The sequence below is a fragment of the Heterocephalus glaber genome, unplaced genomic scaffold (genome assembly GCF_053883595.1).
Source record: "Heterocephalus glaber isolate CG9 unplaced genomic scaffold, H.glaber_assembly_v1.0 deba00000676, whole genome shotgun sequence".
NCBI lineage: Eukaryota > Metazoa > Chordata > Mammalia > Rodentia > Bathyergidae > Heterocephalus > Heterocephalus glaber.
In genome coordinates, this window is record NW_028258156.1 from 28,283,460 (window position 1) to 28,302,296 (window position 18,837).

The 18,837-nt window shown below is 39.4% G+C and overlaps 1 pseudogene; it reads right to left on the reverse strand.

The window, feature by feature from the left end:
- Window positions 1–7,606: 7,606 nt before the first annotated feature.
- Window positions 7,607–8,295, reverse strand: LOC101702601 (tumor protein p53-inducible nuclear protein 1 pseudogene; annotated as a pseudogene).
- Between the last annotated feature and the right edge of the window lie 10,542 nt (window positions 8,296–18,837).

Sequence of the window (18,837 nt, forward strand, 5' to 3'; positions counted from 1 at the left end):
AGCAAAGGTACATTATAGGTCAGTATGGAAAAATCTTTTAGATCTGCTGTTCTTCCTATCTTAAAATATATGCTTGTCTTAGACATTTGTGACTCTGATTCTAATTTTAATTTCTATGGTATTTTTAAATGTGGCACCCATGGAGGAAGCAACCACTTGATAAACACCATCATTACTAGGATTCTCTGAGAGAGAATTACAATGCCAGGTGTGTGAGTTTGCTATCCCTGCAGGGGGCACTGTTTCAGCTTCTGAGAAGGCATAGCAGAAAATGATATACCATGGAAGGAAAAGCTTATAGAAGGGACCAGAAGTAGTAAAACGAGACAGGTGTGACTTTCTCACATGCTAGGAGAGGCTAGCACAACCCCCTGGGGATGGTGCAGTGTATCGTGTGGTTTGTATGACCCCAGGGGGGAAAGTATTTTTGTTTCCAACAAGAAAAGTCCCAATTTCCATCTTTCCCAGGTGTAGGAGGTGTGAGATCTACAAGATGCCCCTTATTCTGCTCTGCGGCACCTCCTCTGTGTGTGTTGACTCCTCCCCCCACCACACACACCAGAAAAAACGTATCTCAGCACTGGCTGAAGACTCTGGCCTGTGTCTTCATTCTCTCCCCGGGCATTTCCGCTCAGATGTACTTCAGAACCGACTGTCTTGCCTGTGACAGAACCAGGCCTCTCTGTTGTCCTGTGTGCTCCTGCTTTTCCCATCATGTTCTTGACCTCAGTTAATAGTATCACCCTCAAAATCCTCTCAGTGCATTGCTCCCACAGCTCCTTTCCTCCTCTGTACCTCAGCTCTGCATCCAGCCACTCACCAAATCCAGTGGCATCCACATCACAGAGATACATTCTGCATCTTTACCTCTATTCTCTCATGGCTTTCGATGTACCACCAGCTTCTGGGACCTGAGCCCTTCCTAAGTGTCACCCTGGGTTAGTAGGTCCCTTCCACTGTCCCCTGTGACCTCATAAGTTTCAGATCTGATAGGGAGACTCCCCAGTAGGGAGAACTCACCTGGCTCACTGGAGTAGCCTGCTGGACTATACTGTTACAGGTGTCATTTTCCTTTCCCTAGGCAGATGGTGAGAGTATACTGCCAAGCCATCCTTGCAACCAGAGGTGGCCACATGACCTAGTGTGCACCAGTCACATGTGGGCAGGTGCCATCATTTCCATGCTGAGCTCCTGGCCGTCCACTGATCCTGCTGGGACTCCCTCAGAAGCTCCAGGTTAAGGAGGAAGCATCTGTCTCCTGGGATCTCTGCAGGTCAGGTCTAGCAGAGTCTACACACGTCGCAATGAGGAGTGTGCATTTTGCACCATATGTGACTGAGAAACCAACTTGTGTTTCCTAAGCTACTCTGGGGGTATCTCTCATAACCACTGCTGCTTTATCACAAAACTCAACCATCTTTCCCATATACATGTACACAGCCTCTCCTCCCCTTTTTCTGGGTACATCCTGTATCATCACGCCAAATCAAACTTTTGTTCCTGCGTTGCAGCATGTTCTCTCTCCTTACTTTAAAGTGCTGGGGAAATTACAAGTCATCCTTCAAAACTGAACTTAAGTAGTATTATTGTGATGATTTCCTGGTGTTCTGGGGATTCTGACAATACACGTTCCTCACCACTTGTCAGATAGACCATAACTGCATTATCATCCTCCGTAAAAATTCATGAAGGCAAAGACCATGTGATGAATTAATACATAGCCAGTGTCCTGTAGTTGTCATTTGGTAAATTTTGTTAAAGGTATGCATCAATGAGGTTCTAAATCTTGAAGTCTAAATGGAAGAAAAACACAACCACTAGTTACAGTTCTCTATAAAAACCATTCTTCATTTAAACAGGAGATTGAATGTTACATTTTCCAGAAAAGACTTTTGCAAATCTTCCCAGTATCCTAGAAAAGAGTTGTCTCTTATTCACTTATTGTTTGTTTTCTAGGGACAGCTGAGGCTGCAGCATATCTTCTTTGCCTGTTTCCACAATTTTTGAGTTTTGTAAACTACTGAGATTTACTTTTTAAAAGCTTTACCATGCACTGTTAGGCAGAAAGTTGAAGAAAGTAGGTCAGGTTTCTGACCTGCTAATCTTGCTTTAGTTCTATCTCCACACAAAGGCACCGGCAGGCATTTAAAATGTAGATATATGAACAGGAAGCTCAATTCCAATGGCAGACTCTTCCTCCTAGTCCCCATCTTTTCATTGTTCTCACAGCAGGATGATTTTGACAATGTGCTGTACACAAGAGAAATAGTTTAAAATGCTGCCACTGGCAAGATCATCATGTAAAAGTGTTTCATATAAAATGCATGACTCTGGGTCTAAGATACTTTAGTTTTCTTTCCCACTGAGCATCAACTAAATAATCACATAAAGCACAAGTTCTATTCAGAAGTTGTCATTCTTTTATTGTAAGTAATAGGGAATTTGTGGGACATGTAACATGATTAATCTTTATCTGGCCCTTTGGGTACTGTCCATGGTGCTAATCCATACAACCCTAACCTGCGGATTCTTGCAGGATACTGGGCGGGGGGTGGGGTCACGCATTCATTAATGTAACTTCTTGCTCATTGCCAAATATCTATACAGCAGCTCTGTAATTTTTTTTTTTTTTGGTATTGGGGATTGAACTCAGGACCTTGTGCTTGCAAGGCAGGCATGGTGCCACTGAGCTAAATCTCCAGCTCCCATATTATTTTTTTAAATTAAAAGACATTTTATTTACTGACAGAGTAAAAACCATAACTTCAGGCAGTGCAGAATGCACCAGTGAATCCAATTACAAAGAACTGGTGTCAATACACAATGTTTAAGCAATGCTACACTTGCTACACTTGTTTTTGGCAAAGTGCTGTATTGTTCACTCTGTATAAAACTGACCATCTATGAATCAGTCCGTATAAAAAATTTCTATAAAAACAGAAAAAATTTAGACAGTGGCTCAAGAAAACAAGCTGCCATTTATTCATAGATTGATGTAGAGTATATAATTGTAACCAAATGTCCCTTTTGAGTTTTTCAAGTTGATGTTAAAATGTGTCTCCAGAAACACATCAAGAAGGCACATAGTACAATCTACAATACTCTTCAGTCTCCGTAACTCATGCCCTGCCCTAGCAAACCAAATGTGTTCACAATTTTACTTGAGGAAAAACATAAAGCCACTTAAAAAATAACACAGTTATTAATTAAAGTCCCCGACTTCTGGGGGAGAATACAACCCAAAACCAGACAAAACCACTCATACACTCCAAGCCTGAAAACACATACCTCAAACTTCCCCAAGTACTGGTTTGATTTGTATACAAGTCCATCTAGAGAACAATACTAAATCTTCAGGCAAATGCAGAACAAAACTGGGCATTTAGCAATTATTAAAAAAATTTAAATGTCAAAATAAAAATTCACCAAGAAAAAATTCACAAAGATATACAAAACATCTATTTAAATTGGCTCCTTCTGAATTGTAACTTCTCCTCCTTCATAAAGGATATCATTGCAAATGAGAAAAGACACCCTTATCTGTTTGCTTTCCAGTACCGCTCTTTCTTCATCTAAACCACTTTAATTGGTGTCAAATTTTAAGTGAAATTGGTACATGGCAAGGGTGATACCATTGCTATTATGTAGGTTTTCTAAATAAAGTGTTTTATATAAAATTTTAAGCATTAAAATGAGTAGATAAGGATGCCATTTATAATATATCAGTGTGACTGATGGTAGTGAAACCATCCATGAGAGGCCCAACTCTTTAAAAATTTAACCAGTATTTGTGGGCCTCATAAAATAAAAAGATAACTGCAAGGTAACATTACCAATATATACTAGTATCTCCCTGTGCAAGGAGCAGTCATTTAACTGATTCTAAAACAAAAATACTTGGAAAAATTTCCCACTAACCTATTTAAATGTGAATATCTATCTTCTAGTTGGAGTCTTTCGTATTTTTGTTTCTGACTCAGAAAATGAAGGTAAGGAAGATACCCTTTTTTATTCTTTTTTTCTTAAGAATATATAAAGACAGTGTATTTTCTTGAGGAGGAGAAATAGCACAGAAATTAATATTTCAACAAAGACAATGATTACCAAACCAGTGTAATATACAGGTTTGAGAAGCAAAGGGCAATGCCGAAAAGCCCTTGGGTTTTTTTTGGGGGGGGCAGGGGGTACTGGGGATTGAACTTGGGTCCTTGCACTTGCGCAGCAGGCAGTGAAACCACTGAGCTAAATCCCCAGCCCAAGCCCTTGGGTTTTAAATAAACTATCTTGTTGCTAGAGTCCAAGAACTCATAAGACTGGGAAGGTATGTAAACAGGAACAGTTTACATGGAAATTGGAAAAAATATACAAGAAATTAATATTAAAAGAAAGCTCTCTGCAATGGGAAGTAAAAATCCAATCACTTTGTATCTTTGACAAAAAACTCCTCACCCACCCAACCATATAAACCCACTGCCTCAGAAGACGCATAATGGATGGCTAACCTTCAACTTACAGTGCAGAGCATAACTCAATTAGCTGAGGAATAAAAAGTAATACACAGGATATACATTATTTAATGTTTTATCAACAAAAACACAAACTTTGAGGAACATAGTGCCTTTCTTTGTAAAAGCTCAAACTCATTCATGAGGCACTGCTTGTGCACACTGCGCATTCCAGATTTTTTCTAGGTTAACATTCTAGGTTTCCAGTTTAGAAATGGCCAGCACTACTCAATTCAGAGGGTCTCATTTCTCACTATGGGGCTTTTATGTAATATGCACTAACACACACTGTAAACCACTAATAGTTACAACAGCAAAAATAATAATCAACTCACAAAATGCATTTTGGCCACGTTTCAAAGAATACTTCACAGGTCAACATCACCCTGCCGGATTACTGCTCTTGTGTCTTACACACAGTAGATACCTAATAGATGTCTAAAGACCAAGAACTTCAACTGAATTATGTAACCATTTTCTTACATTTGCCAATTTTAAGGCGAGACCTTAGATACCCACACAGAAACCACCGCATGTTAGCAAAGGTGGTGCAATCCTAACCCTGAAAAAAATCCTGGTGACTGACATTTTTGTTTTCCAGGTATAAAGCATAAAAAGTAGGCCCAGAGAAGGCAAACAAAAAGTTAATAACTGAGAGAAATATAAATGTATTTAAGGGATCAAGAAAGCAGGGTGAGGGAGCAGTTAAAAGACCATTGCAGTTTTATATAAGAACGTGTTCATGTGCCAAACTAATTCCCATGGCTGAACTTCTGTAGCTTGTGAGGTGCAAACAACTTGCATGCAGTGTAAGACAGAGACACCCCATGTAAGCAGAGGCTTAGGTTCTGAAGGTCTGTTTTCAAGTTAGCATCATGTGGCCCTGAACAGATGTGGTGTAAAACATCCACACCTTCATGAAAACTCTACCTCATCTCCCAACTCTGCTAAACACAAATAGCAACAAATAACTTCTAACTCAATTTGACAAGACTTTACAGACTTGGCCCCTAATTAGAAAATAAATAAATAAAAAGGAAGTTGGTACAAATGGGGATAAGGAAAGAAAGGGGGATCTAGACCCTTATAAAGAGACAGCCTGGCATGTCGTCACAGTCAGTGGAAGAACAATCTACACCACCATCTAACTATGCTTGACCCCTTCCCACCCTAAAGGGCCCGGGCAGAAAATAGCACAACTTTTCCTGAGTGCCAGGACTCCCTGAATCAAGCTGTTTCAGAGCTACTGAAAAATATAATACTTCACGGCACTAGCGGCTGCTTTTTTCCTTGAAAACACTTCAGAGATGTGTGCTCATGTAGGGTTGCAGAGGAAATGGAAAAGTAAGCTGCTGGATTTTAAAGGCAATGCTACTGTCCCATCACTACAATGTGCTCTGAACTGTAAATGTGTTTACATAATTTAGAGGAAGCTGGGGAGAGTCTGCATGGCTCAGCAAAACCCATCACAACTGCAGGAAAACCTAGCCACTGGCTAAAGGTAAGGAAATCAATTTTTCTGTCGTTAACTGGCCTACATGTGAGTCAGACCCTGCACCCTGGCCTCATTAGCACCAACACTGTGAAGAACAGTTGTGGCAGAAACGCGGCCATGCACCCATCTCTAGCTTCAGTAGAAAGGCCCTTGGAAGCTCACACAAGGTTCGGTCTGGACAGTCCACTCCCCATCAGGACACAGTCCTCACAGCAACTCTGTGAGGGAGGTAAGTGTTAGGACTCCCCTGCTGTGGAGGAAACAGAGGCCCAAGTGGTTAAAGATTCTGCCGGAAGTTAGAACAAAACACGAGGACTCAAGGAAGCCAACCTGTCACTCTTCACTTGGGTGCTATGAAAAGACACCTCGAGAAATCCCCCTTCACCCTTGCTTTGTAGGACAGGCTTCTGTCAGGATTTTTCACTGTTCTCCTCCTGTGGGCAGATATATATATGCAGTCACGCAAGTGCTTGGTCAAGCATTTTTCAATTTATGACTGACAGTGAGGGGAGTGGACAGAGCTGGCAGGAAAGAATAAATACTGGACGAACAGGTCACTTGTAGACATTAATTTTTCCAAATATAATTTCAAAGGTCTAATCTCTTCTCTGTGCACATAAGACAAGTGCTTTTGTCTGTGACACCTACAATATTTGTACCACGTCACATAGTCACATCAGAATTACTGAATGCACTGTTCACTAAAGATTAATGTACCTGAATTCCACAATGAACTGAATGACTTATTTGGAAAAAAGCTCACACAGACAAATACATCAAGTTTTCTTTCAGAAGAAAGTCCAGCCATAATTCCATTATACCCATGGCAACTATCACATGTTAATGCTCATGTTTGTGTGTAAAAATGTATTCATTATATACAGAAAAGATTAGCAAGTACTGATCAATAAAGTGTATGGATGACCCTGAGAATAAATTTTGCTTACTCAAAAGGTCGATCAAGTAATACAAAATGAAATGAAATTGAAAGATGCCTGTTCCCATGCTCAGGGAGAAGAAATGTCTTCAAAATGCTAACTCATCTACACTTTAATAAAGACATCCCCAAACACCAAACACTGTAGCTGTATGATATGTTTCCAAAAATATTCTGAAAAAACTTATAAAAAAGTAAATGTTAGGAGCAAGGCATTAGGTGGTACACAGCATAGAAATCTGGTTTTTAAGACAGTGTCTAAACACACTGATAAGCTACATGATTAGCCATCAACTGGCTGTAAAGAGACAGCATTTTCATTGTATACACACACACACACACACACACACACATCCACACACATATGCACAAACCAAGAAAAACCAACCAGCAAAACTTGGAAGTTCTTAGTAATTGTACTGCCATGGGCAGGGCTGGTGGACCACCCAGCTGTTGTGCTTGACTTGCTGAGAGTGGCAATCTCTGGTAGGATTTTGACGAAGAAGGCTATTTCTGCTCAGAGGCTGTCTTTCACTGTGTTCTTTTATCCACTGCGAAGGGCAAAGGCTCTTGGGCTGTTCCAGAAAAGCATGAGCAGCAAGAGCTGCAACATAGCAGTGAATAATTGCCCCATTTCACTTTGGGTTTCTATTTCTGTGCCTGAGATTCTTACAAGCAGCTTTTCCTGGCCCTGGGACTGCTTGGGTTGTGGAATTCATTGGTGCCACAGCTGGGCTAACTGAGACCAGGGCAGGAGTTGTGCACAGCATAGATAGACGTGCTGGGGTGTTGGATGAGAAGGTTTTCCATAGGACTCCTTTCCACCTTGATAGTGGTTAATCCACCTGCAGTGAAACATGGGGGAGGAGCGATAAACCAGGTCTCCTCCATTGGACAGGACTCAAACTGGAGGAAGCAGGAATCACTAGTATCAGCCAAGCACTCCAAAGTTGCAGGTAAACGGGAGAAGACTGAAGGATGCTCTGTAGATGACTCTTGACTGATGTCATTGTCGTCTTCTTCCTCTTCCTCTTCCTCAGCTGAGAAACCAGTGCAAGTGTCTATGAAGTCAACCAGAATCCATTCATCATCTTCTTTTTCACTAAATTCTGGTTCTTGGTCAGATGCAATATTGACTTCACCCACAAACATTTTATTCAGCCTCTGGAACATTGTTAAGGCAAGAATGAGACTTTGGCTGGATGTCCTTGTATCTGAGATTTCAAAGCCCTGCCTTCAGCTGGCCGGATGGCACAGACAGGAAATTAAAGTGCACAGGGTGCTTAATTCAGCTCAGGTGAAAAGCAAGAAGAGTCATTAGCCCTTAGTCACAGAAATGAGTAGGTCCCGGTTCCAGGCAGAGGTCACTGAAAATTATGCTGCCAATTCAGAATTATATTGGCTGTGGCTTAAAATCAAAAGCTTCCTGGTGCTTTTCACACGTGGGCTGAACCGAGGTGGGTGCTGCTCGCGGGTCCCGGGACAGCTGCCCCAGGCCGCGGCGGCTTCCGGATCCTTTTGTTCTCCCATATTATTATTTTTTTGGTACCGGGGATCAAACTTGGGACCTTGCGCTTGCAAGGCAGGCGCCAGAACCACTGAGCTAAATCCCCGGCCCTCTCCCATATTATTTTAATAATGATACTTGTCTCAGAATCTCTAATGTGATAGATACAAAGTTCAATACAAAGAAAGTTTTTATTTACCTGAGTTATTCGACACTTGAATACACAAGAGATGCCTTAAAATGCTGAGTCATCTTTATTGCATTTATTCAAGATCAGGAATATCCTTATTTTGCAAAACGAATGCCTGAATGCTTGGTTTTCTTGCTGACAAATGTTCATGGGTGATAAAGGGGAATTACATCTTCACAACATTTTATCTGTATTTATCTAATTCTTTTCAGTATGCTACCCTAACTCAGTATATTCTCCCAACACCCACTTCCCACTTTCCCCTATCAGTCTTTTATTGCTTTCCTGAAAATTCACTGAGGTTTTGAAATATTTGACCAGTTATTTGACAAGTTTGACCAGAGGTTTATTGTCTAGCATGAGTAAGGGTGTTTCAGTACAATTTAGTTGTCCACTGAGTCTTGTGCACCAAATATACAGACTTCTGTGAGCACCGCTCAGTCTCAGAGCTGATGTACTAGTAAGCTCCAGGGAGGCTGCAACTCAAGAGTCAGCAGGAATGCTCTTTCTGGAAGCGAGGAGAGAATCCACAGAGGGGTTCCATCTTCCGCAGCCTGCTACCTCCCATGGCTCGTGGCCCCATCTCTGTTCAAAGGCAAAAGTTGGACTGAGTACTTCCACTACCATTTCTCTGTCCCTTCCACCTCTTTCTTTTAGCCTTTCGATTACACTGGGCCCATATAAATAATCCAGGCTGATCTCCCTATTTTAAAGTCAGTTAATTAGCAAACTTAATGCTTCTTTACCATATGATATGACACAGTCACAGATTCTGGGGATTAGGATGTAGATGTCTTTGGGGAGGGGCGTTACCTTGTCTACCCTAAATAGCATGCACTTGGACAGAGAAACTGATATATCTAGATCACAACTCAGTCTGCATGGAGTAGCTCTTCACTGGAGGCTGCTTGTAGGATTAGGAGCACCTACATCATCGGATTACGTAAAGATCAGTATTTGGAAATGAATGTTGAGAGCATTTTGGGACAATGGCTGACATACAGAGAGATGTGAATAGAAGTTACTCCTATTAAACTTTTGGCAATCTCCTGGCGGTACTTCTGTTATGTCATAAAGTCATGGAGCAAAAGTTTTTTCTTAGGTCGAATATGATAGGAATAAGCAGTTACTCTCTTAGATTGAGGTCTGAAAGTTTTTTAAAAGGGAAAATTCAATTGTGTAGCTCAAGAAGTAAAGCTATGGTTAAAACACAGCAGTTGCCATGAAGAATATTCTATGAAGCATTTACTTCTTTTGCTTAATTGTATTGGTCTTTTTAAGGGAGCTCAGGTCCCTTTAGCATCCTCTCTCTGTCTCTCTCTCTCTCTCACACACACACACACACAGACACACACACACACACAACACAACACACAACATTCATTGGCTTGGAACATAGTTCTACAGTTCCAAATTTTCTATGTAAACTCTGACACTTCTCCTCACTTTTACAAAAAACGTTTTTATTTTATAAACACCGTAGTATTCTCAAAATACTTTAAATACAGCCGGAGCACGGGAGCTGGGTTTCCTCTGCTGTGAATGTGGCAGCTGCTGCTCTGGGTGCCCGGCTGCCTCCCCTCGGCCCCCCACCCCGGGCATCCCAATCCCGAGCCTGCACACGGTGCTGCCCCAGACCCAGCTTCCTCGTGAGTCCTGGGCGGAAAGACTGTCCACGACCCGCAAACTCTGCCTCAGCACCTCAGTGGGCTTCTTGGGCCTGATACCCACACTCTGTGTTAAGGTCTTCCCATTGCAGTGCATCTACTTTGTAGCATCCAAAGATCGATCAGCGATTCTGTCACACTAACTTTTTTTATCAGCAGTGCTATGAATTATTCTCATTTTTGTGTCTTTTAGTGTTTCCTGGGATTCAGAGACTGTGAGCTCCATCATAAGAGATCAAAACTCTGAATGACTACACTTTATTGCTAAATATGCATACATTAAAATTGTATTTGCAACAAGCATAGTCAAACATTTTTATAATGAGCAATGTATTTTCATGGACATGACTTAATGAAATGCAGCTTATACAAAGTTTTTAAATTTCTGTAATTCTTATTAGTACATGTTTGTAGTACGCAATGAGGAATTGGTTCATGTGTATAATTCATTCAGTTTTTTTTTTTTCCCTTCCCTTCCACCGGCCTTTTGCCAGCATCAAGTTCATTTATTTATCTTACAAGTCCATATAAAGTTAATTATACATACATAATTATGCAGATGAACAGTCAGACTTATAGGCCAAAAACCATATAAAATACATAAAATGATTTTATTAGATCAAGTTATATTTAAAATTAAAAATTATCTCAAAATTTTCTAACATTTTAGTTGAGTATCATACTCAGTAATAAAAACATATTGTTTTTGTTTTTACTGAATAAATAAAATGAGGTAGTGATCAACGATTAAAATTTATTTACAGATTATTGTTTAATTTCAAGAAGGAAAATACCAAACCAAATGGAGCACAATTTAGAAACACTTGAAACTATAACAATGACATTTTGCCCCAAATTTCTCCTGGTTAGATTTAGTGAAAGCTATTATCCCTCATATAATGTTAAAATTATTTAGGTTGTACCAGATTTTCTATTAGAGTCCAAAGACTTATACTGCCATCTAGTGGCTATATTGAGTAATTCAACATTATTAACTACAATCCTTTCTTCAAAACCCAAAATACTCTAGCATTGCCATTATATTTTAGAAATTCATTAGAATTGGCTTACTATTAATCTTGGAGGAAGACCAATACTAAAACCTGCATCCTATTTACTGATAGAATTCAGTATAGGAAAATTTTCCTGTATAACATATACATACATAATATATATATATATATATATATATATATACACACACAATATACTTTGCAAATAAACGTATTATTTTGACAATTATTTAAAAATGTTTCAAAATGGGAACAATGAACAAAATATTTCAGATAACAATCTTTAAATAATAATTCACTCCCTATTGTAAGGAAATAATAAAGCATAGCTTTTCTGAATATGTAATAGATTATTCTCGACTTCAAAAAACTTCTTCTAAGGATTTTCATTCTATTCTTAATTTTACCCAGAGATTTTAGTGGTAATACAAACTGGGCTATATTTTAAACCAGGCCATTTAAGGGATACACAAAATTCAAATAAATTCCAAAGCAATCTTTTCAGCTTGTTATTCAAATATTGGAAATTCATCTTGTAAACAATAGTTGAGATTTTTTAAAAAAAGAAACCTAAGTTACTCCAGATGGAGGAAAGCATCATTTAAGACTGGTAACCTAGGACAAGATCAAACTGGGGAAACGTAGCAGTTCTCTGACCTACCTTTGTCATGACAAATACTGCATCAACATTAGGGAAAGGTCAAAGGACAGTTAGCAAGGAAAACAGCATAGTCCCCAAATCTTGAGATTTTACAGCCCTGTCTCTGCAAAGACTGGGCCGCACATGTATTAGGTTTTATTGGCCATGAGTGGAAGGCTGGTGTTCCAATTGCATTTGAAACCTGTGTGCTACCCAAGCATGACCCTGCTCCTAGTCACATGCTGAGCACACGCACACTCATACAATTTCGAGGCTACCCGGGCTGCAAGGCCAACAGAGGCTCGCCTCATAGGCGAGTGTCTCCCTGGTTACCTTCACAATCGCCTCAAGGGTTTCACATGTTTCTGGAGCTAGTCCTTTGATATTTGTAAAAATTTTAAATGGTGTGTAGTTCATATATTACTCAATAAAATATGAGCGACTTTCTTAATCATAATGTTTACACCTAAATGTTAAACTGTGTCATATTTATTATGGACAATTCATAGACTCCTTAAATTTAATCAATGAATTTCAATAAAAATTCTGAATTTTTTAGTTTGTGTTTATAAACCTCAAGACATCATTCCTCCACTTTCTTCAACAGTAGGATAATTCCACAGTGCATCATCGACTAATTCCTCAGACAGGACAGGAACTATTCCTAAGCCACTGAATTCTGAGGTTAAGGCTAATGTAAACTGTTTAGTAAAATATTGTGGAAAATATTTGTCAGGCCAGCAAGGGCAGATTTTCACAGATTGTATGCTAATATGAAATGCCAGTGTGTGATTACTTCAATTAAAGATTCACTGACTAGGCCACATCCTTTGTTTGCGAGCATCGCACAAATATAGACCATAATCCTGAGCGGTCATGTGTGAAATGAGCAGTTTTGTGGCAGACTTAGGGGGAATTTTGTTATATAGGTTCTATTTTTACAGTCAGGTGAATTAACTCATTACCTTTAAAGTGAAAAGAATATACACATATACCCAAACATTAAGTGCCAGCTAATTGCAGTCACCTTATCTTCTTTATGTAAGTATTTCTATACCTTGATATAATCACTACATGATCTAGAAATATATAAAAACCTTGCAAATCTCATAAACATATATAATTGTATTCTATGCATATATAGATTTTTTTCAAGTAAAATAAAAACTTTCTGAAAAGAATTTCCAGTCAGTGAATAAGAATTTGTGGATCTGTGTCTTCATTTTTCTATTTGATCATCTGACAAACATTTTTAAGCAACAAAAGGAAGAAAAGGGGGTAAAGGGGACCTGTGTTGCAATCTAGGGAAATTTTAGATGCGTCAGGGACTTCGATATTATGCATGATCTAATACAGTGATCACCGTTATTTCGGCTCAGCTGGGTTACACAGCAGAGGTGCATCCAGAGCTCTGGGAATGAGAATTGCAGTAGTGATCTACAGGAGGTCTGGTCTTGCTGGAAAGTTGATTTCTGCTCTTATCTCCGTGGTGAGACAGCTTCTCCCTACGGGGGTGGCATGGACTCTTAATCTGGGAAATAGCATCTTGGAACCTTTCTACTGACACTTGAAATAGGAAGCAAAAGAGCAGGCCACGCGTGTCAGTGAGGAGGTGGACTCACTGTGCTACATGCAGGCTCCCTGGTACTTCTCAGTCCGCCCCTGGGAGCCAGTTGCTGGTCTCTGAGCTGAGGGAGCAGACTCCCCTGGCCACAACTGCAGGGTGGGGTCCCTCTCGAGTCCTCCTCCTGGCCACCTGGCCTGGTTCTCAGCCCATCACACAGCCAAGTGTCTGCAGCGACACTTTTCTCTCCACAGTCTCTGAGGGAAATGTATCATTTTTATATGTTCGTGTATAAACTAGACTCCACCTCTTCGCCTAAAGCTAATGCTACCAGATTTGCCATTCCACTGCTATTGCAATGCAGAAAAAACTCATAAGATTGTAATAGTTACCAGAATTTTGTAGGATAAAACCAATAGACGAGGGATGTGTGTAGTTGTGTTTGCTACTTTCGTCCAAAGCCTCACTGGCTAACTGTGGGAGACAGCACCGACCTCCCTGTGGAGGGAGGCCTGCTGTTAGCACACTAGACTGGGGTTCCCTCAGGTTGTCCTTCGTCAGTTAGTGCTTCATCCATCCCGAGAAGGTTGTAATGCCAAGGTCATTACTGACATTCCTTAGCAATTGCCCATTTAATTTTTTTATCATTGTTCAAATAGTACAAATAAATCACAAAATTACAATTTAACCAATAGGTCAGAAATGCATTTTCAAAGTTTAGGGTGCTTATGTGATCAAAGCATGACTTGCCTATGTACCTTTCAGGAAACATTAGTACCATATGTAAAGCAGTGCTTGTTTAAAATATGCTCCCCAAAAGATGGAGCTTGTATTTTAAGTTCTATTTTGAACTTTATATTTTAACAGCATCTTATGGATGCAAATCATTGTAATATCTTTCTTTGATTAAGTATTTTTAAATAATTGGGAGTAAATATGTATAATTATTTGATATTTTCTTCTGGAGAAGTCATATGAAGCAGTGTAAGATAATGAGCACTTCTAAATACATTAATCCAGAGGAAGAAAATAATAAATTTAGTTGTCCATACACGCTGGCTGACAGCAACCCAAGAGAGCAGGACCCCGAAGCCATGCTCACGACAGCAGAGCTAGACACGCAGCACTCCATTAAGTCAGCTCCCAGGCCACCTTGCTTCCTCCGCTCGGCTGCTGCCTGACGTTCCAGGCACAGAGAAGTCCAGTCCTGCTGGCAGTGAGAGGCACCTCAGGGCAGAGAGCTGGAAGAGCTGCCCAGGCTGGGTGCTAGGGTGGAAATGCAGCTGGCTGCCATTCATCTTCTCTGACCCTGTCTGAGAGCAAAGTGCAAATGGAAAATGCTTCCCCAGGGATGGGATGCGTGGATACATAGAAAGTGCATACTCAGATATGTCTGTCCTTTTCCTTCATATCCCCAAAGGCTCCATTAGTGATCCTCATGCATAGGACTTAAAAAGCTATGGATTCTCACTATATTCTGTGTACGGAGTGAGTGAAAATATATTTAATGTTCTTTTTGTTTTTCTTCTTCTTATAGTCACCAAAGCATAGTCTATGAAATGTAACAAATGAAACAAGGTAAAAATTCCTCTCAATATTAAGCTGCCTCCTCGCTACAGTAGAGTCTATAATTGACTGATCAGATATTCACAAAAATCATTTATAATCTTACGAGTTAGGAAGTAAAGATGGTAATTAAATGTATCTGATTCCCAAAACTAATAAGAACGAGTGGAGTTTCAGCTAAAGTCTGTCAGGTACAATGCCCTGGGCAGCCATTACTCCAGTTTCTGTCTCATAGATCTGTTTCCGATACACGTTTTCTACATATGCCAGATTTGCTTCTTTTGCTTAGCATGATGTCCTCAAGGCTTCTTTCATGATTATTTTGGTTTCAAGGTTTATCCAAGCTGCTACATGAATCAGTACCTCATTTCTTTTTATGGCCAAATAGCGTAACACTCCGTGAATGAACCGTATTTTATGAGATCATTCATCTGTCAGTGGACATGTCGCTCATTCCCGTTTTCTGACTGTTGTGAATAATGCCACCGTGACTTTCCTACACACATTTTTGTGTGGTCAAATGCTTTTGTTTCTCTTGAGCATAGACCCAGGAGTGGAGCTGCTGGCCAGATAGCATTTCCTTGTGCAACCTTCTGAGAAGCAGCCATGTCGCTTGGCTTCTTTCATTCCTGATGCTAGTAATTTGACCGTTCCCATCTATTTCCTTGGTGCAGCTAATAGTTTGTCCACTTTGTTAACTTTTTGAAAGAGCCAACCTTGGATGTTACTGATTTATTTTCTGTCGTTTTTCTATTCCTTCTTTCATTAATTTCTGTTTTAATCTTTATTTTCTTCTTTCTGTCTGCTGCAGATCTAGCTTATGTCTGAAGGGAAAAGGAAAATACATACTTTTGAATGATGAAAGAAGTATTTCTGTTTTTATAATATGGTTCTCCTTCAGAACCTTATTCGGTCTTTGGAAATTAGACCCATGTAAGTGTATGTATGGAGAGAAATGTATATGCATATACACACATACATTTATATGGCATGATCAAAAGCTACAGTGTGTGCTTAAATTTTTCTTAATTATTGCAATAAAAGACACATTTCCATTACCTTCTTCCTGAACTTCCGCTCACCTGCAACACACCGTCATTCTTGGCACTTTCTGCTGCAAGTGGAGCCCTCTTTAGGAGTGCTATTTCATGGCTGCCTCAGTAGCCTGAATCAGTTCAAAATGTTTACCTTTTGTGGTCATTCTGACTTTGGGGAGGAGTCAGAAATTTCCTGGTTGGCCCGGGGATCTAGCTCAGTGGTTCCGCTGCCTGTCTTGCAAGGGCAAGGTCCCGAGTTCGATCCCCGGTACCCCCCCCCAAAAAAGAAAATCACTGCCAGATCCAGTGACTAAGGTGGATGAGAATGCACTGCGATGTCTTAGTGAACCTGTCTTTCTCTTGGATGGCGCTTGGCAGCAGGATTTGCCATGATTTTTTAATCACACTTCATAAAGATACTCGTGAGCTAGGACTCCAGAGCTGCTTCAGAAAGTGGCAAGAAAAATGGGATAGATGTGTTTCAAGCAAGGGCTATTAATGGAAATGTGTCATTTTACTGTAATAATTTTTACTTTGTGTACAAATTTTATTTTTTGATCAGCCCTGATCAAAAAAATAAAGTGTGTATGTACAATCCTGTTCAATAAAGTAACAAGAAAAAAATTACCAGTCACAGAGAAGAAATCATATGGAACATATCCATCTATATAATGTTTAGAGCATACTAAAATGAACATATTTTAGAGATACAGGCATATGTGGCACACCTATGAAACCAAACATGGAACAATAAGCACTAAATTCAGGATAAAATTTTCTTTGAGTAATAGAAAAGTTACAAAAGGACATATGAAGATTTTGAAGAAGATGGTAAAAAATTCCTTAAGCTGGATGATCCAATGCAAGTGTACATTGTATCATTTTTATAAGTTTCAACTATTCTGTGATATTTGCACCATACCTAATTCCAATGAATAAAAAATAAAGATACATGGAAAGAAAGCCATAGACCACTTTTCAGTAAAACAAAGCATAACAAGTTGGATGACTAGCTCAAGGTCAAACAGCTTGCTAATCAAATATGGCTTAGCTATTTTTTTTAAATAAGTAATGGTAAAACTTTAAGAGCCATCTACAAAATAATATTATTACTCTGAAACTAGTGCTAAAAGGAAGATACTTTATATCAAATAAATTTAGTAGCATTTACATTTAAACAAAGCAAAGCAAAACAAAAATGGTGGACCAATCAGGCAGCTCCCAGAACCAGCGCAGATTCTGAGAACTCCAGCCAAGCACATGACCAAACAGCATTTGGAAAAGAAAGTGAAGCCTAGAAAACAGCTAAGTTGGTTACAGGTTCATCAACCTGCCAGTCAGCAGGTTACAGCTTGATGTGCTAATTGGCTATGGTGGTTCCTGCAGCCAACCGAAGCTCAGTTACTGTGATCAAACTCAATACTGGTTTGCTCTTTTGGGCAAAGTGCAGGTGCTGTCAGAATCTGTGCCTTGCCCCAAATTTTATTTATCACTAAATGGACAGCTTTAAAGAGTACTAAAGTAATTGGCCATATTATCCTAGTATAACAAATTTTCGCATTATGTACTATTCATATGAACATTCCATAAAAGTTTACTTACAATAATTTTCACAAAAATGTATCCATTTATGGCTCATTCACTCCACATTTTCAGTCCCAGGTCTGTCTATTTTTCCTATTGCACAAAAACACTCTACTGTCTTATGTTCTCAGGATATGTAAACAATTTTTAATTTTAGAAAAGTAACATCAAAAATTCATAATGGAGTATAATCTCTTTGTATATTAAAAAGAATAAATGGACACTCATACATGCAGACATACACTTTTTCCTCTGGAAAGAATTACCAGGATCTGGTAAATTTTACATTATGTGTCACTTTAGTGGATATGAGACCTAAAGAGAGTTATTCTATTTGGACAGTAGTTCTCAATATGTAGCTTCTGAACCAGCAGCACCGTTCTTACTTGAGAACCCTTTAAAATCCAAATTCAGTAGTTTGTGTTTTAGTGCACCTTCAGATGATTCTCACAGACTGAATCCCTGCACTCATATAGGTATACCCAGAGTTGAGAATGAGCAGGGCAGAGATTTGCATCCCTGTGACACATTAAAATCATTCAGAGAAATCATGACAACTCCTGATATCTAGGATTAACTCAAATCCACATAATCAGAATCTTCAGAAGTAAAATCTAGAAGATTTACAGAGGTAAAACATGTTCTTGCTTCCAAAAATTTCCCAAGATGAATGCAAATCAGAAACACAATAAATGATCACTTCATACCTGGTAGAACAGCTACAAAAACAAATCAAAATAAAAGATGCAAGTGTTGGCAAAGATGTAGAGAAATCGGAACTCTTGCACATGTTTTTTTGTTTGTTTGTTTGTTTTTTGGTACTGGGGATCAAACTCGGGACCTTGCGCTTGCGAGGCAGGCAGAAGCACCACTGAGCTAAATCCTGGGCCTCTCGCACATGTTTGATGAGATATAAAGCAATGCACTGGCTATGGAAAATAGTATAGAAGCTCCTCAAAAAATCAAAGAAGGAAACAACATAACCTAGCAATCTCAGTTTTGAATACTGCATATGAAAGAATTAAAATCAGGATCCTGAAGAGAGATACCTACACTCCCATTTTCATAATACAATTACTCAAAATAGCCCAAACGTGGAAGCAACCCAAAAGACCAGGGAGACTAGAGAAAA